At 29.4% G+C, this 25,624-nt stretch overlaps 2 long non-coding RNA genes across 4 annotated transcripts in view; one reads left to right on the forward strand and one right to left on the reverse strand.

Moving 5' to 3' along the window:
• The window catches only part of LOC118191269 (uncharacterized), a 435,608-nt gene that overhangs the window by 336,177 nt on the left and 73,807 nt on the right, over nucleotides 1–25,624 (reverse strand). The gene's annotated exons all lie outside the window — the stretch shown is intronic.
• LOC118200439 (uncharacterized) overlaps nucleotides 1–25,624 on the forward strand; it is a 55,148-nt gene that overhangs the window by 22,227 nt on the left and 7,297 nt on the right. For both annotated transcript variants that reach the window (XR_004760088.2, XR_004760089.2), the window contains exon 4: nucleotides 16,023–16,129. This is a non-coding gene — a long non-coding RNA (uncharacterized LOC118200439). The remainder of the gene's footprint in view (nucleotides 1–16,022; nucleotides 16,130–25,624) is intronic.

The following is a 25,624-nucleotide window of genomic DNA, read 5'->3' on the forward strand; positions in this document are numbered from 1 at the left end:
TATTTTCCCACATGTATTTATTTACTTAAATATTTTTCCACATGTATTTATTTATTGAAATATTTTCCTACGTGTATTTATATATCTATTCTTTGCAGTTTTGTTTCAGCATCATTACCTTCGTTTTTATTTATTTTTACTTGTCCGATAATATTCATTTTGTTCTGTTGCATTTTAGTTCTTGGCCTATATTTAATATATTTTCTTAGATCTGGCAGAAAATAGCACAGTATTGAGATCATTTAATTTAATTTCACGTTGTTTTATATCAAATGTAATCTAATTTAACCTTTTTAATTGCATCTTTTGAAAAGAAACTGTTCCAGTCTTATGCTCTTGAGCTGTGATTTATGATTCCCATTGGGAAAGCAAACATTCTTTTTTTTCTTCAAAAAAACAAAAAAATTATATACATTGTTTTATGTTTTTCGTGGAATGATTCAAACTTTTAAGAATGCATTGAAAATTGTAATTAGCACTGTTACCCTTAAAGATGTTAGCCTTTTAGTCTGCCTACATAGTTTTCCAAGTTTGAGCTGTAATAGTACAGTGAATATTTTTATTTTAGTTTTATTATTATTATAATGGCTTGCATATACATGTATAAAAAATAATATTGTTTGAAAAATACATTGTAATAAATTTCTCGTGTCTTTTTTAACATTTAATCAAGCAGTATATATTTTTAAGTATTTTTAAAATAGTTGGACAAAACTGCTAACTTTCTCCAAAACATATTATGTTATTAGATTTTATTATTAATGTTTATCTTATCACTAAAATTTAACTAAAATAAAATACGTCTACTTTTAATGACTAATAGTGAAAAATTAACTAGATAAGCTCAGTTCCTTAGACACAGTTATGCATTAAAATAATTCAGAAGAATTATTAATGCGGTGAATTTCGCATTTAAAGTAAAATTTGCAAGGACTGTACACGTCGATTTCAACATTAATACTGATAAAATGTATCAATCTCTATAAACTAGGTTTCAAATGAAAATGTCGTTCATTTTGAGGAAAATTTATGGGTTTTTGTTCCCCCCTTCAAGAATAAGTTATTTGCTTCTTCATTCGAATATCAAATAAATTTGCTTCTTCATTCGAATATCAAATAAGAGTCAAATTTTGCCAAAAATTACTACATTTCTCTTGCATCCCTTATCAATTTGTGCTTCATAATGTTAGTCTTTAAATCAATAATGTGATTTAAGTCAGATTAAGGAATAAAAATTTTAAAATTGATAAGAATATGTACTCATATTATTTTTTACTCTATTTCCCCATAACCTAATAAATTTTGAAGGGAAGGATGCTATATTCTATTCTATAATTTTACTCAGTATAATATTGGGGCTTGAAAGTTGCGTTGTACTTTTACATTTTGAATAACCAGCCCTGAAATACGCATGTAAAATATTTAATGAGAAAATTTTTAAGTACAAATTATTTGTCAGATTACATAATATGCACTGAATAGTAAATTATTCGATAAAGTATATAGCCTAAGGTATTTATTAGGTTTATACTTGTAAATTTGTTTCCTAGCTAATCAAATATATTTACAATGAAGAAAATGCCGCTATTTTGATAAAGATATACGTCTTTTCACTGATATAATCTAAGGAAAAAAATGAACGCCTTCTTATTTCATTGATGTCATTTATTTCAGTAGCAAATCAAGAGCGTCCAGAACACAATGAATCATTTTATATCTGCATTGTGCTTGTGCAAATTCAATAATAAACGAAAGACATTTTATTGTTATTTATATGTTTAGATACTCCAGCGCCTTCAATAGGATTGTTCCTTAGGAAAAAAAATCGAAAGAAGCTCGAAATTTTTACTCTTATAGCCGGGTTGTAGATCAAGAGAATTGCGTGAAACTGAAAGAGAAAAATGGCTATCCCTCTTTCTGAAGAACACAGAAAAGTAAAGAAAAGCGCACATAATAATCAGCAAAAAAGAAGAGTTTTGTTTGAAGCAAAACTTTCATCCCAAGATGCCCCTGCATGTAGAATGTAGAAGAGATCCAATGCACATCCTCAGACCCAGAACTTTTCTGTTAAAGATATCCATAAATCATAAGCACTACTGTATAAGCTACGGATGCCGAAAACACCATTCATCATTATAGAAGAGGGGTAGAGCTCAAAGGAAAGAATGGGGAAAAAATATTCATCGCTATGTTCGCTATATTCTGTTGTTTATCGCCTGTAAAAGAATTCGGTCTCTTTTAAAATGTGATCCTCCACGGAAAGCGCTCTAACTTTTACAATAACATTCAAACACTATTTTTTCTTTTTATAAATGATGGTAAGCAATTTTTATATTATTAAAAGCGAATAGAAAGAGAATTAGCTGAATACTGTAGCAAGAAGTATTAAAAGTTAACTAAATATGCTTAATTTTTATAGCAATAATTTTAAAATCCTAGTTTACGTAAGCGCAACTTTCGAAAACGGAGAAGAGTTCATGAAAGATATTCTTTTCATCTCTTATTAAAAATTCCTTGCTCAGGTTTATTTTCTTTGCGTGTTAAAGGATTTTTGATAACACTTACCCTAGACAAGATCTAGTGTAATTAAGGTGAAATTAAAAATTTTTAGAATAAATATTAAAATGCAATATATTTTCTACCAATTATATATAAAACAGCAATAAACTTGATACTTGTTTTTAAAACGGAGGTAAATAGCTGTAATGCTTAACAGGCTCAAAAGGCAGACGTTATTATTAAATGAGCTGAATGATTAATGTAATGGACCATTCTGTAATGAATTAAAGTGCATTAAAGGAAATAGTACTTATCCTTGCAACAGTACAAAATTTTATATAAGATCCTTGTATCATCTCTATTGCGTTTCAAATAAGATTTAATAAATGGAGGAAAATAATCAATTAATTGTTAATAAAGAAAAAGCGTTCGATCCTGAAATAATGAAGCTCATATGCACACGAATTTATTACTGAAATGAAGTTTATCAGCGATACATGACTATTACAAAACGATACAAAACCTCACATCCACAATGTAAATTTAGAGCACGCTGCAAACGTTTCAGTGATTCTTAACAGAATAGCAGCATCTATTAAAAGAACAATGTATAGTGCAATCAATGTCTGTCTCAACGAAGTAGTAAAGAATTGATAGTATTTTAACGTCAAGCAGACATTACTTGTGTATTTGAGCTTTCAACTGCAATTTTTGGCATTTGATGTTCCCTTTATTGCAATCATTGCAAGATTTTTAAAAAAAGAAATTGATTGACATTCTTGTCACTCAAATTCGGTGTCATTCTGTAAAACTACAAATTCATTTCTGATATTTTTATATTATAATTTTAAATTTTTTCCATAAATATTCATCATGATTAAATTTGATCTTCCTTTTTTTTATTACACAAAAATTGTAGTCAGCATCTATTTTACAAGTGTTTCAGTTCGTTACATACCAGACTTAGGAGGGAAACAACGTAAAAATATGTGTAATCTTGGCGATATTTTTAAAGCAGTATATGTCACAGATTTTGGCGCTGGATACTCCATTTTCTAAAAGCAACCCTTGAGGAAATCGCTAACTTCTGGGTAACGGACATCCATCATCCTGGGGGGCTTTTCTACAAGTCTGTGTCGATTTCGGGAGTTATGCATAGCCCTCTATAACATAACATGAAAGTAAGCTTATATTTTATTTTTCTGCTGTGCAACACTCCTTGTTAAGGACAACACAGATAAAAAAGATTAAAGAAAATAATAAATAAGTAAAAAAAATAAAAATCACCACTTCTTCAATCCTCTGACTTTATTTAGTTTTCGAAACAGTAAAGAAACATACTCTGAATGATAAAACTTTCAAGTCATAAACTATTTATTCAATAAGTAATTGCATCGAGAAATTTAAATTTTATTCTTGAAACATCTTTCGGGATGTTTATCGAAACCGCTTAGCTGTCTGTTTCATTATGATCTTCTTATACTAAATTTCCCTTCCTTTTTTCTTACCGATTTTGCTGATAAATCAACAGGGGAAATTTACTCGTTGTATGCCATTCCTTGGCAGCAGTGAGGGGAGAAGAAAGAAAGTATACTACGATATAAAGAGATGTATAAATGATATGCTATTTATTTTCTTCAATATGATCTTTTATTGCTGTTATTGTCACTATTGATATTATTTCTAAATCATACATTATTACCCATTCCTCGAATTACAGATAAAATACAGATATTTTGTTAAGCTACGTAAATTAAATCTGGGCATCCTTATTGTGGAAAAGGTCTATGAGATTAAATTTTAAAAGGAACTAAGGAAAGAGAAACTGTTCATTTTCAGTGCTCATAATATCCTGTTGTAACCAAGGGCTGGAGGAGGACTGTAGAGGAAAAGACAAAGTGGTTATATTACCCCTTTGCAAATATTTTGCTCTTTCGGAAGGAATAAAGATATTTATTTATGAGGAGTGTAAAGATTTCTTATTCATTTATTCTTATCAATACCTCCTGAGGCAGTGATATTCTAAGCTATTCTTGACAACAGTAATTATTGGATTTCATACTTCATAGTTACTCCGCTTTTTATCTTCATCGGAAGGGAGAAAAGGGTTGCATGAAAAGCCTTGAGTTTTATGTCCAAAGAATAATGACCCGAACATTTTCAGAAATTCTCCTTATTATAAATAAAGCCACTTTCTGAATTCAGGGATTAAATTCAAAATTGTATGAGCAATTAAAAGTTTTCAGGCGAATAGTTTATTGTGTATCAAAGCAGCTTTTTTCATCTTATTAATACATGTGAATATTTGCTCTCATATATTAATATATAAAAAAGCTAGAGGAATTAGAAGCTTAAATTCATGTTCCAGAAGAATAATGCGGCATGTAAAAATAATAAAATAGAGAACTGCTATTTTAAAAATAACTATTCGTGAACATTTTATTTCCAAGACACTAAACGGATTTACAAAAGACAGTCACAACCTGCAAGTATTTCCTAACCTAAAAAAAGTATATTATTCAAATTGAAAAAAGTATAAAAAAGAAGTTTTATCATTTGGGAAGACTAGTTCAGATAATATACGTTACTGGTAACAAAAAATTATTTGCATGCATTCACGCATATATTTGCAAACGCTGGCATATAGTTTTGACCACGTGCTCGTTTTTACTCACATGTATATACACGTTATATATTTATGCTTAACGCAACTAAGCCACGTCTATATTTATGATATTTAATTATAACAAATACAGTTGATATATGGAAATATGTAATAAATGCCAAAATATTATTTATTTTAAAATATCAATGGAATGAAATGGTTATTTATAATTATTTGGGATTAATCTTAAAGCTGTAGTGACTTTTTAAAGTTTGTTTTAGACTGCTAACTGCCGTAATAATTAGATATGCCTTTAATAATTTTAGTCTTAAACAAATGTAAAATATTTAAATGATATCAATCAATAGTTCACAATAAATTTTATAATATATAGTTAATACAAATCTATAGTTAGCATTAGTTGTCATTATTTATGATTAGTCTTTCAATTAAACGAATGTCCAACAGTAGAATTATTACAATCAAAGCAAAATATTTAAATTTGCGAAGAAAACGTTAGCGAAACTTACCATTTTATCAAACATATTCCCAATTTATCCTACGTCTTCTTTTAACTTACATACGATGTGTGGTCACTGAAAATTAGAAAGATAAAGAACTTTGTAAAGTTTTATTTACTACAAGCTTTTGTCATATATAAAATATGACCTAAAGTGCAGATTTTTTATTAAGATTTTAATTAATATTTTTTCTTTTAATATGAATTGAAAATTCGCGTGACTCAAAAAAAAAAAAAAAAAAAAAAAAAAAAAAAAAGTCAAACGTAATGAGAAATCGGGACGCACCCCAAACAGCACATTCAAAATTCATTCTGAAGTAAATGTCAAATTCTAGTTATAAATTTTTATATAAATAGCAGGACTGTTGCAGGGACAACGTTAAAACTTTAATCTTCGAATCACTAACATCTTAAACTGAATAATTGTTTCTAAAGTTAAAAACAACTTTTTTTGAAAGCTAGTTTTTTTGTTCTTTCGTCATTATTTTCTCACTGATGAAATTAATTAAACAAGATTAGAACAATGTAATACGATGCATAACTAAATATGGGTATGTTCCCCCCGATATCGATACATACCTACTGGCCTTCTCTTTTGATAAAAGACGGAGAGAGGGGAAAAAAGGGAAAATATATTTCCCGCCATTTTTCTTTGCTTAAGTAAAATTTTCTCTTTGTTCCTTCACCCCTCAGTCACCGCTGGGTCCGACAGCGATCGCCATCTAGCGGTGCGGCATGCAAACAGCAGAATCCGCCGTTACAAATGTGTCGGGGGAGTACCTTTGACATCCTATCGCTGAAAAGTCTATCACGCCAACACCCTCTCACCGTAGAACCCACGACCCAGAACCAAAAGGCTATTTAGAAAACCCGAACACGTTCTTCCTTTAGGGAGAAAAGTTTTGTTTTTCGGTTTTACTCTTTTTCTCCAAATTCTTCTTATTCTGAATGGAGAAACAATATCTTTGGTTTTTCGAGGATTTTTCAACTCAGCATTTTTTGTAAACGGTTCTACTTTCTATTATTGATGTTCGTGTAGTTCGAGAATGAAACGAAATAAAACGTGTTGCGCATTGCCGAAATTTTTAGTTTCATTGACATGACAGCGTGTGCTTTTTACTACGATTAATCAAAGCACCCATCGAAAGTGTTATTTCTAGTTCATTATGATCTGAATTTTAACACATCAGATTTTCACCTTGATGATTCGGTCCTTCCTTATAAAGGTTCGAAAATCACCTTCCCCTCTGAGTTGTAGTTCTCGTTTAACGTGATTAATTTGACAGATTTTGAATAAATTCTAGATGTTAAACTGCACAGTTTGCTTCAGGAAAGCCCATTTTTAACTAATACGCTGTCAAATACCGTTTCATTTTTCAGCTTTCTGCCTATAAACGTGAACTATGAGGATTAAAATGTTTCAAGATCAGAAAGTCCAAGAAACTGATAGCGATATGCAAGTCTACGATTATAGGAAATGCATAAGTTATATGAATGTCAATGCACAATCCTACATAAGAATACTTTTAGTTTAATTAAGATGAATAAAATAAAAGTTATATAGCATGATTTGATTTAATGTTAATTTATTATTATGATTTAATTAATTGATTATGATTTAATGTTAATTTTATTTTCAAAAACACCTTGAATCATTCATCAATACCAGAGAACTAATTTTCTGATTAAATGGTAAAAAGTGTTTAATTTATTTAATGGTTGGGAAAATCACAGATATACTACCCATAAAAATATTATACATTAAAAATCTATATATATATATATATATATATATATTTCTTAATTTAAATATTTTCTTTTTTTTGCTGTCATATAATATTGGTTTACAATAAGTATATTCGTGGTTGCATGTACATTTGTGATTGCACTTAAGTGCACACGCCCACACAAGCACAAACAAATTACATATTCAGATAAAAAAAATTACATATATGGGAAAACGATAGTAAGGATGTATTAAAATTAAAGGAAAAGTCACAAAATATAAAAGTCACTCAAACTATGTGTAACTAGTAGCGTAAACAAGAATAGGGTCATGGTGATATACTACTCAAGAAGCATAAACAATATCGTCTGAAAAAGCATTTCACAAATTATTTAATCAAATGGGACTCATTTCACAGCTGTTAATGCTAGCTTATATTGTTTATTTGTCATTAGATTTATTTCTTGAAATATTCCAAACGTCAATTTTTCTCCGCAGTGCGGAAAAATGCGATACAAATCCTCAATAACTTAATCTACTTAAAAATTAGCAGTTAATTACGTTTATTTATAAGTGCCTTTCTAAGTTTATTTAAATTTTAAAAAATATTGTATTCAGTTAAAAAGTTCTTCTAGTTTTACTTCGCTTATGTTATCAAAGTAATTTTACTTATTCCATTGCTTCGTTACCGACAACTTGCGTTATTATTCGTATCTTTGCCTACCTTTCACCGAAAGCGTAGCTTGAATAATTTAATTATAGCATATTCCTACTTTGAACCTACTATAAGTACATTACTTAGCCTAGTCACGTTTCGAGTTCTTTCTTTGTGAAACCTTACATGTCGAGTTCAAAATAACCAAAACTTCATTCAATTCAGAATGCAAGAGAAATAACCCTCAAGTCACGAGAGGCAGCGTCAGTCGGATCAAATCTTTCGGAGAAAGACGTTTTTTAAAGATCTTCAGAGCTTCACACAGTTCAAGAATAGGTTAGACATTTTTAACAAAGGGATTATATATTTCACTCCATTTAAAAGCGGCTCAAGGAATCAAACGGAGTTTGAATCTAAAAGTAGATTTATTTCGTTTCAGAAAACGGCTGGACTCGAATCTGGTTTCACAGAAATGAAAAGAATTTTATTTCAATAGTTCAAATCTCAGTTGAGGTGAAGAATAGAGTGAAGAGAGCCCATTATCATGACAATGAAACATTAAACAGTTAATTACGCATTTATATAAAATATCTGGTTAGGTAATAAAAATTACACAGTTGTGATAAAATAACAAAAACTATACATACGTTCTCATAAGCAGTTCATCTAAAGGAAGGAGAAAAAAACAAAGTCTATTGATATCATTTTACGATTTCTTTCCTTTTATAAGCTATAGGAAAGTGAAATGTTCTTGATCTGAGTTATTCATTAGATTATTTTTTATTTCTTCCTGTTCCGTTTAACACATTGAGGGAAGAAGGCTGTATAGAGTAGAGTGATACGAAATACATCTTGACTTTAAACGTATTTCTAGCTATTTTTCTAACTTTTGAGACACTTAGATGACTGCTTTTTTACATCAGATAGTTTAAAAATTGATATGTAAATTAATTTTACGCAGCAGAAATAAATCTAAAATTGTTGTGTAATTAAGTTTACTACACAAGTATTTTAGATTCATTCCAATCATATTTCTGCTAAGTACTTTATACTTGAGTTTAGTATCTTTAGTATTTCTTCTTGTTATGCGCTACATGCGCTATTCCGTTTGAGTCAAACAATTTTCTGAGTTGACATCACTGGTCACCAGTTCCATTGCATAGTCATCACTTCATTGGCTTCAGTCTTTATACTTGAGTTTTTCTTTATCTTCTTTTATCTCTGGTATCGCGTGCCCCACACGAACCTCTCTAGAACCGAATTTGTTATGCTTTGTGCCACAAATTCGGATCTACAGGGTAGATGTAGAGCACAAAAACTGTAGAGACATCTTCATGAGCAGGGAAATCTGTTTTAATCACGCATACCGAATTCAATAGTGGTTCAAAACATGCAGTTATTTTTACACGTTCCGAAATGGATTGAATGACTATGGAGTTTCGATGAAGGAGAGTAAGAATTTTCCTTCAAGTATCTGTTCATAATATGGATGTAAAATATACTCATACAAAAGTGTAACTTCACAAGTAATAAATCGTGCTTTAATATACTGAATCAGTTTTATTTAAGTATATTAAACTAATTCCATCAAATAAAAGTGTAAATTAACTAAAATTTGTTAATGCTTAAAATCTTTATAATTTCGTGCTCTCAGAAGAAAGTCAGTAAATTATAGAATTTTTCTTGTAGAGTAAGTATCTAGTAGCTCAGAAACACAGAAATATCTAGCTGGACGCTATTTTTGAAAGTAGATATATTTTACTTTTGTTTCATATGTTATATTTTAACTACTTATATTTCCTTGATACAGCTGTTTATTATCTTTCCAGAACTTTTAATTAAAAAATTACATCAGTAATCAATACTCTTATTTTTCTGGATTTTATAATCATTTCTAAATATTTTAATTGAATTTAATGTTTTAAACAATTTTCGTCATCAAAATAAAGTGAAATTATATCGTTTGTAATATAAGACACTTCCCTAAATTTAGTTCCTTACATTGCTTGTTTTATATGTATTGGTTTTATATCCAGTTGTTAATACAAATCAATGTATTTTCGAAATTAGCACTCATTGGAATTTAAAGCTCTAATAATTATATTTAATGATGTAATTCTAATTGAAAAACTTCATTAAAAATCTGTATTAACTCATGTAACTGCGTTCTTCAATATTCAAAAGAGTTCCACATGAAATCTATCTCGCAGATTTTTTCTTTTATTCGGGAGACAGAAATTAATTAAATTTCCATTACAAATTTATAAATAGTTCTGGGTTGTTTCATAAGACTATTTCAGAAATTATCCGTTAGGGCGTTAACGGCACGGATTTTCAGGTTAACCTCAGACTGCTTCAATACTGAGACTATTAGTCTCAGCATTCTCTTTGCTCATCAGTTCTTATCTGCTGCTATCCTATTTCCCCCCATTTTTTTATATCCCCCTTTACGGCTTCAGGCTAACCTATTTACTTTCCATCAACCCTTGAACCCTCCGACATTGACATGGAAGAAGTTAAAGGGACTGTGTAAAAACTGCTCTTCATGTTTTTTCAAATACGTATGAATCAAGGAGGTTAAGCTACGTCAAACTGATTCTTAAGGGAATAAATGCCGTTGATTTTTTAGCCTTTCAAATACAATGCAACTGTACTTTAAGTAATATATTATTAACTACTTACAATGAATATAACAGTGAATTTAATTTCTAATGTGGCATACATATACAGCATTGTAAATCACGAATAAAGGAATACAGTATAGATGTCTTCTGCAGTTTCTTCAACTTAAGAGAAAAAATTATTTTTTTAATTTGCATTTTTAACTCACAGTGAAGATCAGTCGTTAAATCCTCTATTTTAACCTATTTCATTAAAATGGACGAAGAGCTTATTTTGATTTTCTTAAATATGTATCTTCGATAGCATAATTAACTAGGAAAGGAAAAATTATGGACGAAAAAGTTGGAAAGATTAGCAGATTTACCATTTTATACGTAAAGGGAAAGCCTATATAAATATCTTTTATAAATCCGATTTTTTTTATAAAACCTCGCGTTTTATGAGATATTACTTTATTTATTGGATATTCGGTGATTTTATTTAATAATGCTTTTGTTATCAGTAGGAATCGAAGTTTGCAAAATTACCCGGATCACTAACAACAATCGAGCTGCTTAGAATTTATAATAGAAAATGCTGATAATGAATTTATAGTAAGTACATGGCTACTTACCATTAATGAGAAATCAGTTAATTCTGATCCATTAACACACGGTCCCTGTATGTTTCTATTTCATCTTCTAGCTACATATGGTTTTCCAACCTCCTACAGTTATTTAATGATTAACATTATCCACACACATCGTATAACATTATGTATGGGACCCAAATTAATAAATATTAATTTGAAAGAAAATTTAGATATTTGAATACATTGTTAAGCCAAAGCTCACAGTAATAAAATTTTTAAACGTATTGCAAAAACCAAATCGATCTGCCATTCGAGAGATAACAAATATGAGCACATTATTTAATTGTCTAATCCTTACATAAAACACGTTTCATATGTTTTATTATGATAATGCTTCGCTCTCTTTCATTAGCATAACAACAGTTCTGATCAACTTGTGAAATTAAGTATAATTTTAAACTTTTCTACAGTGAAAAAATGCAGTTAACAAGGGGAAGAAAGAATTCGAATAATTTGAGCTTTCCTCTTCTTAATATCAGAATCGTAATAGCTTCTCCTTCTAATCATCTATTTTTTACTGAAGAAGACAGGTGAAGTTGCTTTTATAAAAAGTGAAGAACATTCGCTTATGACTATTCATGAAATGATTCATATTTTACCTAAGTCATAAATCACATATATGATATTTCGTTTAATATACTGTCGATTTTTGCTAACTGACGAAGAAAATTCATCCGATAGAAAATGTATGCTTGTTATAAATTTAATTCAGTTTTATTTAGGTGTTGTGTAATGAAGATAACATTACACGTCGACTGATTTTTTCCCTTCAGTTTTGACCTGGTGATAAAGAGAAATAATTGGAAAATTATCCCCAGCGCAGGAGAGGGCTATAGCACAGCAGTCATGAATCATACATGACGGCTTCACCCCGCCATTTTGGGTTAGCATTGTTCGCATTCGTGTGTTCATCTCAGGGTCTGTTGTTTGAACGCCAGAGAAAGCGGTGCAAACCACTGAATATTTCGATGACAGTTGGCTTCAAGGAACACCCGTAAGCCGACATTCCAAACCAAATTACATATATTTTGCTTTTCAGCTTATCATGGATGGCAGCTGATAAATCTTTCTCATTTATATCTTTTTTTGATCTTGTGACATTTCAGGTAATGTAATGACGCAATATTAAGATTGATTCGTTTTCGGATCCCCACTTGTTACAGTACATTTGAAAGTAGATGTAGCAAGCATAAAAGACTTGTGACATAAAGAAAAGTGATCTATATACGTATATATATATACATGAGATAGATTAATTTATGTCTATTTGCATCTCGCTGCAGCCATGCAAAAACTTGCTTTTGCATAGCATGTCATAAAATTGTTACAAGTAACAAAATGCTAGTATTTGATGCACTGTTCAGGACTTTATTGGAAAATGAAGAAACAGGGAGTACTAATTAAAATTTATAAAAATGAATAAATGTTGAAGCTGAATTAGCTAAATTATTAAGCCCTTTTTACTTTAGAATAAATTTGCATTTAATTATTTAATAAATAGAAACATTTTTTTCAATAGTAATGGTGTTCTAAAAGTAAACTTTTATTCTTATAAAAATGAAAAAGGTCTTTTACTGATAGGACAACTTGTATATCTTACTCTCAAGAAGCGCTTTCAAAGAACACAGAACAAAAACTATATGTAGTAACATGTTAAGAATCTTAATAATTTATTGTAAGTTTGCATGGTTGTATGAAGATGAAAAAAAAAAAAAGAAAAAAGGAAATTCAGGCAATTAAAAATGCAATTCAAAATTTTGGTATAATTTCTAGTACAACACCTATGAATACTACATATACACATGGTTCGCCTTTTGTTTCTTAGAAAAATGAAGCTTACTATGCATAAAATGAAGCCAAAATTGGTGGTTTCACTCCCCTAAGGTATTCAAATACATAGTGTCTTATAGATGAAATATGATGTAGACATACGTAGAGTTAATTAATTAAAAGCCATGTTTCAGAGTGATTGTATTATTGTTAATCAAAAATGTAATTTAGTGTATCATATTTCTTGTAAAACGACAAATTCATTCCAAAATGCCAAATTTGTTTCCCTGATAAATGAAATTGAAATAATCAAAAAGAAAAAAGGTGGTGAAATTGTAGCATAGAGTTTTATCATAAATTTAGTGTTAAAAACTATAAACATTTATCACATTCCAGTATCACCATTAACTTGCAGAAATCTTTATTTGACACTCAAAAACTTTAACTATCCATTCGAGATTTTTCTACGTTCTAGTCTTTTTCAATAATTCCTAATTTACAATATTAACTTCCTGAAAGAAGTGCTTTTCATTTTATGCTATAAAAGTGAAATTACTGGATGCTGTTAAATAAATATCTCGCATTTATTTTGTTAAGCTAGTTTTTCCAGGTTTTAAAACTGTCATTTATATTTTTGCAAATTTAGTAAAAGTAAGGCTTTTTGAGGCAGGTTCAGTAAAAAAATAAATAAAGAAATAAAACATAATAATAAAAAGAAAGAAAGATATATGAATTACATATGGAAATTAATGAGATTATACTTTCCAACACCATTTTCTAGTCTGAGTTAAAGGGGAATGATTTCTTAGGATCTTTTTTCGTGTTAGCAGTATGATAGATAGTGGTAACCACAAGGTAGTAAGGCAAAGATAAGACCATACACATTCTCTATTGTTTACTTATGTTTTTCCATATCTTCTCTTCTAGCCAATACATTAATGAAGTGTTGAATTCATCAGACATTCCCTCTTGCTCAAATGGCTTAAGAAGGGTGAAAGGTCCTTAAAATTGAAATCAGAATTTATTTGAAATTTAATAAGAATATGGAAATTAACTTAGTAATATATAGATATGGTGTTACTTTTTTCAACAAAATTTTACCAAATGTCTTTTCTCTCATATTTAAATACTAATGCTATCCTATTAAGATTCAACACAAATGATACTATCCAACGATACTAACAGGAACGATAAAACCCCAGATAATGCAGAAAGTAGTATTAAAAACCTCAGCATGAATAGCCAGTATATATATACACATTTTCCTTTCTTCGTTTTTATATACATTTCTTATTTGCACTTTACATGTGAATTAAAAAGACTTCAGCAACTTAAAAAGAATAATCTGAAAGATATATATAGTAAATGTTCCACAATATAATTTAATGAAATGATTGCATCGCGTTACCATAATTTCTATACAGTCACACAAGAAATTTCTGTGCAGATTTTAATCAATTAGTATTAACCCAAAAATATTAGTGAATTAAAATTGCGAAATTATGTAAAGTTATTCATTCCAGATGTTGGTTATAGTGATAGAGTTGGAAATTATAAAGATAATGCTATTTCTGCAATTTTAAGGTATCGGGATTAAATTACAATATATCATGAATGTATTTTGCTTTCAATATTTGTATGCTTTCAATATATGTAAAGTTATTCATTCCAGATGTTGGTTATAGTGATAGAGTTGGGTAGAGTTGGGTAACAACAATACTTTTGCAGCATAAGTATTTAAGATCATTACAAATAAAATTGCCTTTAATTTCTAGTTTTTCAAAGCTGAGTCCACGAGTCTGTAAAATTCATTGTTAGAAATCCATTCAGCGTCTTAGTTATATATATCAGATCAGATCTCCTGTATACCCTATCAAATTTATCCTTCTAATTAAGAATAGCAAAAAAGATAATGCTATTTCTGCAATTTTAAGGTATCGGGATTAAATTACAATATATCATGAATGTATTTTGCTTTCAATATTTGTATGTAACAGAAATTAAAATTTTGCTGTCTTTAGAAAGATTTTCTCTAAAAACTAACCAAGTGATTTAACACTTATTTATCTTTCTCAAATTCATTTAAAAGTCGGACTATTTAAATAATATTATGATAAAATTTCATGTACTTATTCAGAAATTACTTTTACAAGAGATGGTTGTACATTGCTTATCATTAAGTTACATGTTATTTATTGACATTGTTTACTAGTACGTGCAATTCAATATTTGCTTCTGTTGTTTATATGATAAATAAAGCAGTAATTACGTACACGTTGAAGTAAATACATCTGTTAAACTATTTAAACATTTCTTGATCTCATGTAAACGAAACGCCTACTGAATATTATTTTATTATATTTGAGAGTGGAAAAATTTCGTGCAATTAACCACTCGGTAGCTACCTTCCGGTAGCACCAATATCGAAAAAGTACATTTTTTGCAAATGATATGTCGATGCATTTACGTAAGGGGGGGGAGAGGTGGTTGACCACCGTAAGGCAACGTACAGGGCAAAACAGTAAAAAATAAATAAATAAAAGAAAGGAGGAGGTTAAAAAAAATAGCATCGCCCCACTGGTCAAAAGCAACGCTTGAGCAGTCGAGAAATTCTCGATATAAACCGTTCAGCTATCCATGCAACTACGAAAGGAATGTAGTGAATCAATGTTCATTATCTTTCGAACGCGGTGCTTTTACTAGGAATGTACGGAATGTAAGATTGAATCCAGCTAATGAAATCCAAGTTTGTTAAGAGCCAGGCTTTTCATATAGAAATCCTTTTTCCATTACTTTCTCGGCTTTCCGTTATTTCATTGGCTAGTCGTTTTAATGAACTTTTTTTTTATTACTTTTTTTTTATTTGTTATTTTGATTTGTATGTCCAGAGCATGCCTTTTATGGCTCCTGGATTCTGAGCTATTGTCGCTGTAGTATATGCATTTATAATATTTTTTCTTGTGTAATTTTTTTTTCTCTGTCTCCTTTATCCAGAGTACATATACCATCTAACTACAAGCCGATGGTTTGCTGTTTTCTAAATTAGCAGAAGATGAACAATCTCTTCAAGGAATAAGCAATTACTCAACAGGTTATCTTATGTAAGTATGATGTATATGATGTAATAATAATACAGTAATTTTATTTCAATAATAGTTTACACTGTTCAATAACAGATTAGTTTCTATAACAGTTAATAACAGTTAACAAACATACAGTACTTAAAATCTATGAAATTACTGGTTCTGCATATCAATACAATCTGCTTTATTATATACATTTGAAACAGCTGGAAATTTGTTCACAAAATAGAAAACAATTTACTATCCACAATTTATTTAATTTAATATATGTGTAAGAATAAAGTAGTATAATATTACCAAAGTCTGTACATATTTGTGAATTTATGGGTACAGTCATATATCTACTCCCATCTTTTATGTAGAATTCCACAACATTATTAGCCTAAATAGAATACAATAATTAATGAAACGCATATCCTTCGGCTCATTTAAGTTTCAATAAACACTTTTCTTGTCTTCTTGTCTTCTGTTTTCGGAGTCATAATTTAAGTTACGAATCACGAAAATTAGATTTAATAACAGAGGAGCAACAGGAACCGGTTCTCATTTCTAAAGACAATAGGGATCATTGAAAATTGTTAAACGATTGTTCTAGCGTGATTTACCATAAATAATTTATCAACTAACCAAATAATATTTTAGGCAAAATTTAAAAGAAGGGATTAACAGTAAAATTAGATAAATAATACATCACAGTCAGAAAATGACGTGAAACGCAGTTTCAAAACGATGTATTCAAACATGTTCTCTTCTTTATTTAATAAAACAATTAGCACTAAATCGATGCTGTTAAATCAATATAATTTTACATTGGTGTATTTTGCAATGTTTATAGAGCTTATATGGCGGATCCTCGGCGACTTTCTTAATGAAACTTTCTTGATGAAATGGTGAAACGATCATTTTAACTATCTCACGGCAAATGCGTAGTCAGCAACTGCCCAGCCGTCTTCCTTATCGCAATAATAATGGTTTTCAAATTTATCTTTTATGTATATAGTAAGCTTTATACATTGCAATAAACAGAAGTACTACGAAAATATTTTACTTACAAAACTTTTGTTTTTCACTTTAGTTTAATACCATTAGCAAATGTAAATTAAAATTAAAAATAAATAATTAAATATAAATTCTGCATTTTGATAGAGCCTTCAAAATATTATCACATTGCAATAAGTACACATCCTGGAATTTTATTTTAGAAAATATTTTTTGCTCATTCAAATATGTAATAAGGTATACGAAAAAAAAAAAAAGTTAAATTTCTCACTTGTAATTTAGAATAACAGCTGAACTCACTAAATTCCACCAAAATATGCGTAAGAAATACGCTTGTAAAAGACGGCAGAATAACCAGTCTTCTTTAATTAAATTTTTGATTACTAGAAAAAGAAAGACGCTAACTTAATGATCACAATGAAAAATTTTCTGTTTAATCAATAAGTAATTAATAAAAATCCATGCAATATTATGCTTGCATCTAAACTATTCCATCAAACAAATCAATCATTTAATCAACGTATTGCTCCTCTTGGTTTCATTTAATTTCTGCCCCTCCAAAAAACTCCCTTAGGACCACTCAATCCACTGCATTCATCGGGAGGGGGGAAGCAAGCCAGACAAGGGCGCGATAAATTAAGCTTTTAGATGTCGGTCCCGACCTGTAGTAAAGAGCGTGAATAACGCGTAAATCTTCTTCGCTCTTCGCGGAAGAGTCACCGTGACCGATGTATTAATGCTGTTACGTCCAGGCTGAAAGCGGAACTGAATGTAGAAGGTGGTGCGGTACGTGACTGGATGCTAGGCATGAGCTATTAAGCATTTGCAGGAAATGCTTTAGCTTTCAGTATATAGAATTTTTGCTATGAATATTAAAATTTATGAAATTTCCCGGGAATGTTATTTTGTTACAAAAATTATGTTTTTAACAAGCTTTGCGTCGTTTGGAATTATAAATTCTAACCGCATGTAACGTTTTAATTGTGAAGAGCTACAAGCAATAATAGTTAACTCAGAAATGAATATGCTTATTTTGATGTGATAGGTGACAATATGAACCAGTTATTCGAAGGCTATAGCCCACCAGTAACCAAATGGCTATGGTCAGTTGAACACAGTTAATTTGTCTCCGGATGTTTTTTTTAGGGAGCTGGCTGGGCGAGCGGGTTTTTCCGATGTGTTACGTGAAGTTTTCTTAAAACTTCATCTATGAAAGCATTCTTTTTAAGGCAGATATCCGTCGCATGATTTGCCGCTGTCAACCAGCCAGTCATTTGGCCCATCTCAGATAACAGATTTACATAAAAACCGTGCTGTTTTTCGCTTGATTAATAGCTGATAAGGATTAAAAACAAAATTAATTCGATATTATTATGTATCAGAAAGAAATTGTAAACAACTCTTGAATTTACGAAATTCAAACTAAAAACAGACTGAATTCTTAAACTATTTTCCTTTTAGAGGAATATTAATTTCAACACTAGCACTATCGGATCGAATGAAATGTTAATAAGGATGGAGAACAATAAGAATGATGGCTGAAATTTAAAATTTTTCACCGAATTTCGTAAAAGCAATAATGCTCCTTTAGAAAAGTAAAAGAGAAAAGAAATTGATTGCATATCTAAGGTATAGTGTTTTCTGTAATTAATATAACTTCATTTGTTTAGATCTCTGATCTCCTCCTCCCACCAATAATCTAAGAAATAAATTTTAAATATTATTTTTTACCGAGATCATCTGCTAATCTAGAAGAGTTAGAAAAATTAGATGGTTCCGTTGAAGTAATTTAAACATAATCCATTAAGATACAGTTAGTGGAAAAGTAAGTAGTAGGTCAAGAATTGAGATTTTGGAATTAACTTTTCTCAGAACTAACCTCACACTATTTGAAATAATTAATGCTATGCTTACTTTAGAATATCTTTAGGTAGACAAGTTTAAATATTTAACAAATTAATAAAAATCTATCTTTCATTGAGAAAAATTGAAACGGTAATCAGAGAAATTTTAATAACACTGAACTACTTTATCAGTTTAAATAAAAGGTTCACATTAACGCTTAATACTCTAAGCATTTCAGGTAATTTCCATTATTTTCCCCTGACAAAATTTAACACTGGTTTATTTAACGCAAATATAACTTTTTATTTGTACTTCTTATATAGCATAAAAAATTGTATGTTTTTTGGCGTGGTCACTTTTATTATTCTTTTATTAGCCATTAACTTTTTTTTGTATATATATATACGTCTATGTATATTAATTAATTTGGATCTGATCAGATTATAATCTAATAAAAGAATTTTTAAATTTTTAATTAAAAACTCTCTGACTTTTAAAATTTTTTACTACTTTCTATGCAACTTCATTATATTTCCAATTCTTAGCGAGTTTCACAAAATTAGTAGCATTTACGTATTCTTATCTGCTATGCGTAATTTTATGATATCGCAAAATGAATAAGAGATATTTTAAAAAGCTTGATATTATGTACAATATACGAATTTAATCATATTAGATTTTACGCTAAATATCTCTTTTACTAATTAATAAAATTATTATTAACATGATTTCTAATTAACATACTGGGATCAGATTGCAATCTGCACTTTTTTATATATGTATAATAGTTAAATTTTATGATGCGGCTATTTTTCTTTCCTTTAACACTAATAACCTTTCAATGTCGCACTTAATATCAGCCATACGCAGGAGCTTCTTTACTCTTACGCAGGGTTTTTATCAATCAGCAATGATTTGATTCGTCCAGTCATTTTCTATAATTTACAAATAAGTTTCTCTGTATCGAAAAGTATATAACTGCATAGCATATGTCTAGTTTGTTGTATAACAGCAAATTTCAATCAGGTACCAAGCAACGTTCTGAAGGGATTCTGAACTTTTCTTTACTAAAACCAAATGAACAAGAAAAAGAGACGTCATCTAATAAATATGAGGTATACATTTTTAACAAAATTTCAAAGAGTGATTTTCATGCCTAAATACTATTTTCTATAAAAAAAAAATATGCTGAAGATTTTTTGTTAACCTAGGATATTTTCTGTTACTATCAACTGAAGGATATTTAAAGTTCATTCTTTCTAAAATTTGACCTCTAATAAACTCGTATTTTAATTGGTCTGTGAAATTTCTGCTCAAAGAATTTTCTTTACCTCTTATCAAATTCAAGATCACAATTAAAGCTAATTACATTTATTTTTATTAAATACTTAATTTATTACAGTTCTGAAAACTTCAAGGGTTATAACATTTATTTGAAACCCGGCTGCAATTTTAATAAACTGGGTACTTTTCAATAAAGGGGGAATTTAACCGTGCCTCAGGTGAAAGGCAGCTTCAGTTATGAAGTTTACTGCAGGCTGTAAACATATATTTGCAAAATATTCCCAGTCTCTTAAATTACGCTAACAATATTATGGTCTCAGCATATAAGCTATCAGATGTATAAACCTAGGTATAAAGCTAAATGTTGTTTTAAAGTTTATTAGCAAGATCTCCTTCCTTTACAGAGATTTCACATGAAACCACAAGTATGAAAAAATCATTAAAAATACAACTTAATTCCTTAAGTTCCTAGTATAACTATTTTCCATACATTTCACTGAAAGTAGATGTCATTTGAGACACACACACTGTTTTAACTCAGTAACAATGCAAATATGAACTACATTTTTAATCATTGCATAATGTTACAATGCTAAAATTTTTAAATATTATTTCTATAGATATCCTATGTTATAAGAATCTGAAGTTTCTTGAGTGAATAACTTCCTCCAAGTCCGTTTCTATTATTATAAATTTAACTGTTTTCTCGAATGTTATTGTAAGTCATTATTCTCAGTTATAAAGGAATGTTGCAGGAAAGGTAAAAAAAGAATTAGAAACATGACATTTACTCTCATTTACATTATCTTTCCAGAATCAACGTATTTAAAAATAGCATAGCAATAGGATCTTAATGAGAAGATAAAATTATCATATCTCTGGAAAAGTGAAAGTTAGGCACAATTATCTTGACCATGTCCCTTCTCTGCACTCTGTATTGGTAAGATTAATAATATAAAGCTACTTCTTATATTTCCGAATCTCCAGTAATGATGGGAAATATCTGCATTAAACCTATAAAAGCAAGATATAAATATTTTTCTCTTTGTATTTTAAATGATACTACAATAACAATAAACCAAGATACATTTCGAAGTCCTAGAAAATATTTTTCCTGTATTGTTTGAAATAAACATTTATCGTGATTACAGTTAAGTAATGAAGGATCTTATTTACTTAAGATGCTACAGGATATGTTGGGCTAATTAGGTCTTTAAACTATCTACACAAATTAGTATTCGTGAAACTCAAACAGAATAGCTATTATGATTAATCAATCAACAAGTACAACCACAGTCGGAAAGACAGCATAAGAATTGTTATTCATTCCAACATAGAAAGCCTGAAATCAAAGCCGAGAATTTAAACGGCATTTGAACACCTAATTATGTTACATAACTTTTATTTTATTTTCAGAAAATAATCTCACTTTATAAAATGAATTATATTTAATTTTCATACATTTCCTCTTTTTCTGAATCTATATAATTATACATGCTTCTTAAAACAACATAACATTTTCAATTTAATGTTTTGAATACATATATAAGCAATACTAACATAAAAACTCCATTTATCTGTACACTCAATTGGCTAAAACTTTAATCGGGTTACATGCCCAGACTTAACTCATTGGCACAATTTCTTTCGAAAAACCAGTTTTCGTATGCGCATTACTTTTACGCCTATAAAAGTCGCTTTGCTTAACCGTTTTCTGCTTTGAATAAATTATGGCGTGTTATTTCTCCAAATAAATGAATGATAATCTGTAAATTATGGTTTTGATGTTCTCTTGAGTTCTTCATCGTGTAATAGTCGGATGTGCAGCAAATGCATCACTTTTGGTTCTTACATATAATATGTTTCATATATTCCGAATTCGGACTTATAAAATGATAATACACTAAATATTAAACTTATTATTAAAATTTAACTTGTTAATTTTATAACCGTATCCGTATTCACAAACAACTTTATGAAGTTAGTTTATCTGAAATTTAAAACAGACATATGTGCATGAATTAAGGCCTTTTTTCCCCCTCTAATTTTTATGAAACAAAATATACTTATTTAGAAAGATTTCAGAAGATTAAATAAAAATAAATAAATAGTTAAATAGATAAGTAAAATTTTATTTATTTATTTATTTAAGAATGTGTTATTGTGGTATTAATGCAAAACCCCGGAAAAATTTTTAGGAGAAAGAAGAGTGTTTATGAAGCTTCCAGTTTGTTCAGCAATAATTATTTAATTTGAAAGATAAATTAAATATCTTTGTTACTTTTAATAGCAACACTCTGGAAACAGGTTGTTTCCACGCATAGGAAGATTTAGATCTTATGTCTCGTGCAATATCAATGTTTGCAAACTGCGTGGATGCCAAATGGTATGGTAGTGCAAAATAACGCAATGCAATGGGCCAGAAAGTTTGAAAAGACCTTTCCATTGTCCTTTCTAAATTCAAAATATAAAAATTTAAGAAAATATTAAAAAAATTAATAATGTAGAATTTTAGAAAGCATAAAAAAGAATTATAAACGGAGGAAAAGTACTGTGTATTTACTTTGTACCCTGTGCATATGTAGTAAAAGCAGAGAAAAGAAAAAAGAAATCAACAGAGGATAAAAGCGCTTCAGTTCCCCATAAAATCGATCTCGACCTGATGAATGATATCCAATCAGGGGAAAGAACCAGCTCCTCTTAAAAGGGAAAGCTTCCCTGAGACCCATTTGGGGCGAGGAACAAGTCACTTCACTATTGAGAGCCTTTCTGCTCCTTGTTCCTTTTGTTTCTACTTTTTGTGTAGTTCTTTTGTTTGATCGTTTTGCATTTGTCACAGTTCTTGATGCATGGTCGATTTGTTTCGCAAAACTTGCAACTCTTACTCTTTTCTGCAATTTATTTCTAGCTTTGTTTTCTTTGTTTTCGAAAGCGGAATTTCCCCTTTCTTCTTCCTTTGTTTTTGTACCGTTCTGAATAAAGCCATAAAAACGAGATTCTTTTTCTTAGAGCATGCCATGTTAAGCATTTGTTACACTTTTTTCATAGTTTGCCTTGTTGTACTTCAGGTAACTGAACTGGATGATTGCAAAGCATGAATCATTTGACAATAAAACAATCATTTTACGCCAAAATATGTACAGAGTACAAAAATCATTTCATACTAAAATACTTGATGTGAATTTAGTGAATCTGCTAGAGCTGAACATGCTTATGAATTTTTAATAACTGCTTAAAACTAATTTCCATTTTCTTGCACCTCACGCAACGGCTCGATCAAGAAAGCGCTTGGAAATTAATACCAATACGCCTGCTCACTTTCTTACGCAAATTCTGAATAACTATTAATTATGTATGGTTAAAACTTCTAGTAAGTAAAGTTTCTAATTAGAATTTTAATATATCAAAGGATAGTTTAAAGGAAACATTTTACTCAAAATACGTTTTAAGACTGGTCTTATAAAGTGCATTCTTACGCATCTGCAATATGCACAAAATGAAGTTTTCCAATTTATTCAGCTCATAGTTTTGCAGAAAATAAGAATTTAAACGAAATAATAATAAATTTTAAAGTTTATTTTGGACACCCGATACTTATAGAAATGTCTGACCAAAGTATTTATTTGCCAGAAGTTAGTTTTAAAGGTAAAGTTTATCAACATTAAATAACATAAAAAGGAAGACCTTTCTAGCCCTACAGGATTTACAGAAACAAAACATGTTAGCATACTCAAGCTTTTCAAACCATCTGCCATCCAAATCACATTTTTCCCCTTTACATTTCCTATGTAAGAGTGAATAAAAATTATTTGGAAAGACACTGCAGATTACCTAAATTACGAAGACGCTAGTGAAGGCATTAACACAAAATACGAAAATGAAAAAAACTGCAAGATGTGCCTAAAACACAGTTGATGGACATTTAGATAACAACGACATGTAAAAATTACGTAATTTGTCTTATCACATCATATTTTATTAAGATAACACAACCCAGCGAGTCCTTTACTGAACACCTGCTTGACGGTTTCTGTTTCTGCACAATTATTGTTCTTTCCCATCATATACTTGCTTATGGAAAAGTAAACTGGACACCCACCTAAAAATGCTTCTTTCTCAAAATTAGAATTTGCTAGTTGTCACAAATGTTAAGCAAAAATGTTACTTATTAGTAAGCGCTATTATCCTGTTACCCCACAACTTAAATGGTAAAATTTTTAGACATGAGTTATAAAATTTTCTTGTTCATACAAAAAAAAAAAAAAAAAAAAAAAAACTCTATCTTTTTTTCGCAGAAAGATGAAACTGAAACATGAACTCAAAGATGTAAATAAGAATTAATATTATTCAGCTCATTAAGTTTCATAGAAATTGTTCCATCCAAATTAGAAATAAACATTTACGGAATCCCTTCACCTCAGAATAAAACTTGACAAAAATTTTTTCTAAGTTATGGGAATCATTTAAATATAAGTAAGTCAGATACAGCATGTTTAAACTTTACTGGATCTTTTAACGTAGTCTTATTAAAACGCGTGTTAAATGTAATTTGAAAAAGCGTTAATGATAATAAGCAATTACTTTTCAGTGCATTTTATATGAAAAATCTTATTTTAGAAGTCGATGGAAGCTTATTTAATAATTATAAATCAGAATTCATAAAATTTTGCCGTAAATGGGCTTCCAGAGGAAATTTGTTATTTAGAAGTCACATCACATGTTAGTGTTTTCATGAATGAATATAAAAAATATGCTCTGAAAATGTTTAAAATTGCTGAACAGAAATTTGAGAAATTTTCTAATGCCATTGTTTCTTTTTTACCTTTAATTTAATACAGACATAACCTCCACTTAACCGACACAGTTTGGATTTCATTCTTAAAAAATAATAAGCAATTGTTAATTTCTCTTTTTGAAATAAGTCTAAGCAGCTGCATTAAAATTAACCGTCAAAGTGGAAATATTGAAAAAATAATCTAAACAAATAAAGATTTTTACAGCAAAAATTCAGTTTCATTTTTACATTTATTAATTTTATTCCCAATTTATAATATTTGAAATCATCAAAGGGTAAGTTTAGAAAATAACAAAGAGCTCTACTGTTTTTTGACACAGTTCCTTATTTCAATAACATATTATTGGATTACTGCTTGAATTTGTTTTAAAAATAATATGACTAGTTGTGCTAATTTCTTTTTTTATCATTTATTTAAGTAGCACTACTAAAATTAACCCTTTTGAAACATTTCGAAGTTAATCAAAGAAAATAATGATCTAGCATTCAGTTTTTTTCCTTACAATTTTTGTTTTTCAAATGATCACTTCGCATTTACATATCTGAAGTACAGAACAGAAGGGGAAAAAAAAACATTATTAAAGATTAAT

This window comes from Stegodyphus dumicola, chromosome X1 (genome assembly GCF_044657685.1).
Source record: "Stegodyphus dumicola isolate Sdum_Otavi_A_Nest chromosome X1, ASM4465768v1".
Classification (NCBI taxonomy): domain Eukaryota; kingdom Metazoa; phylum Arthropoda; class Arachnida; order Araneae; family Eresidae; genus Stegodyphus; species Stegodyphus dumicola.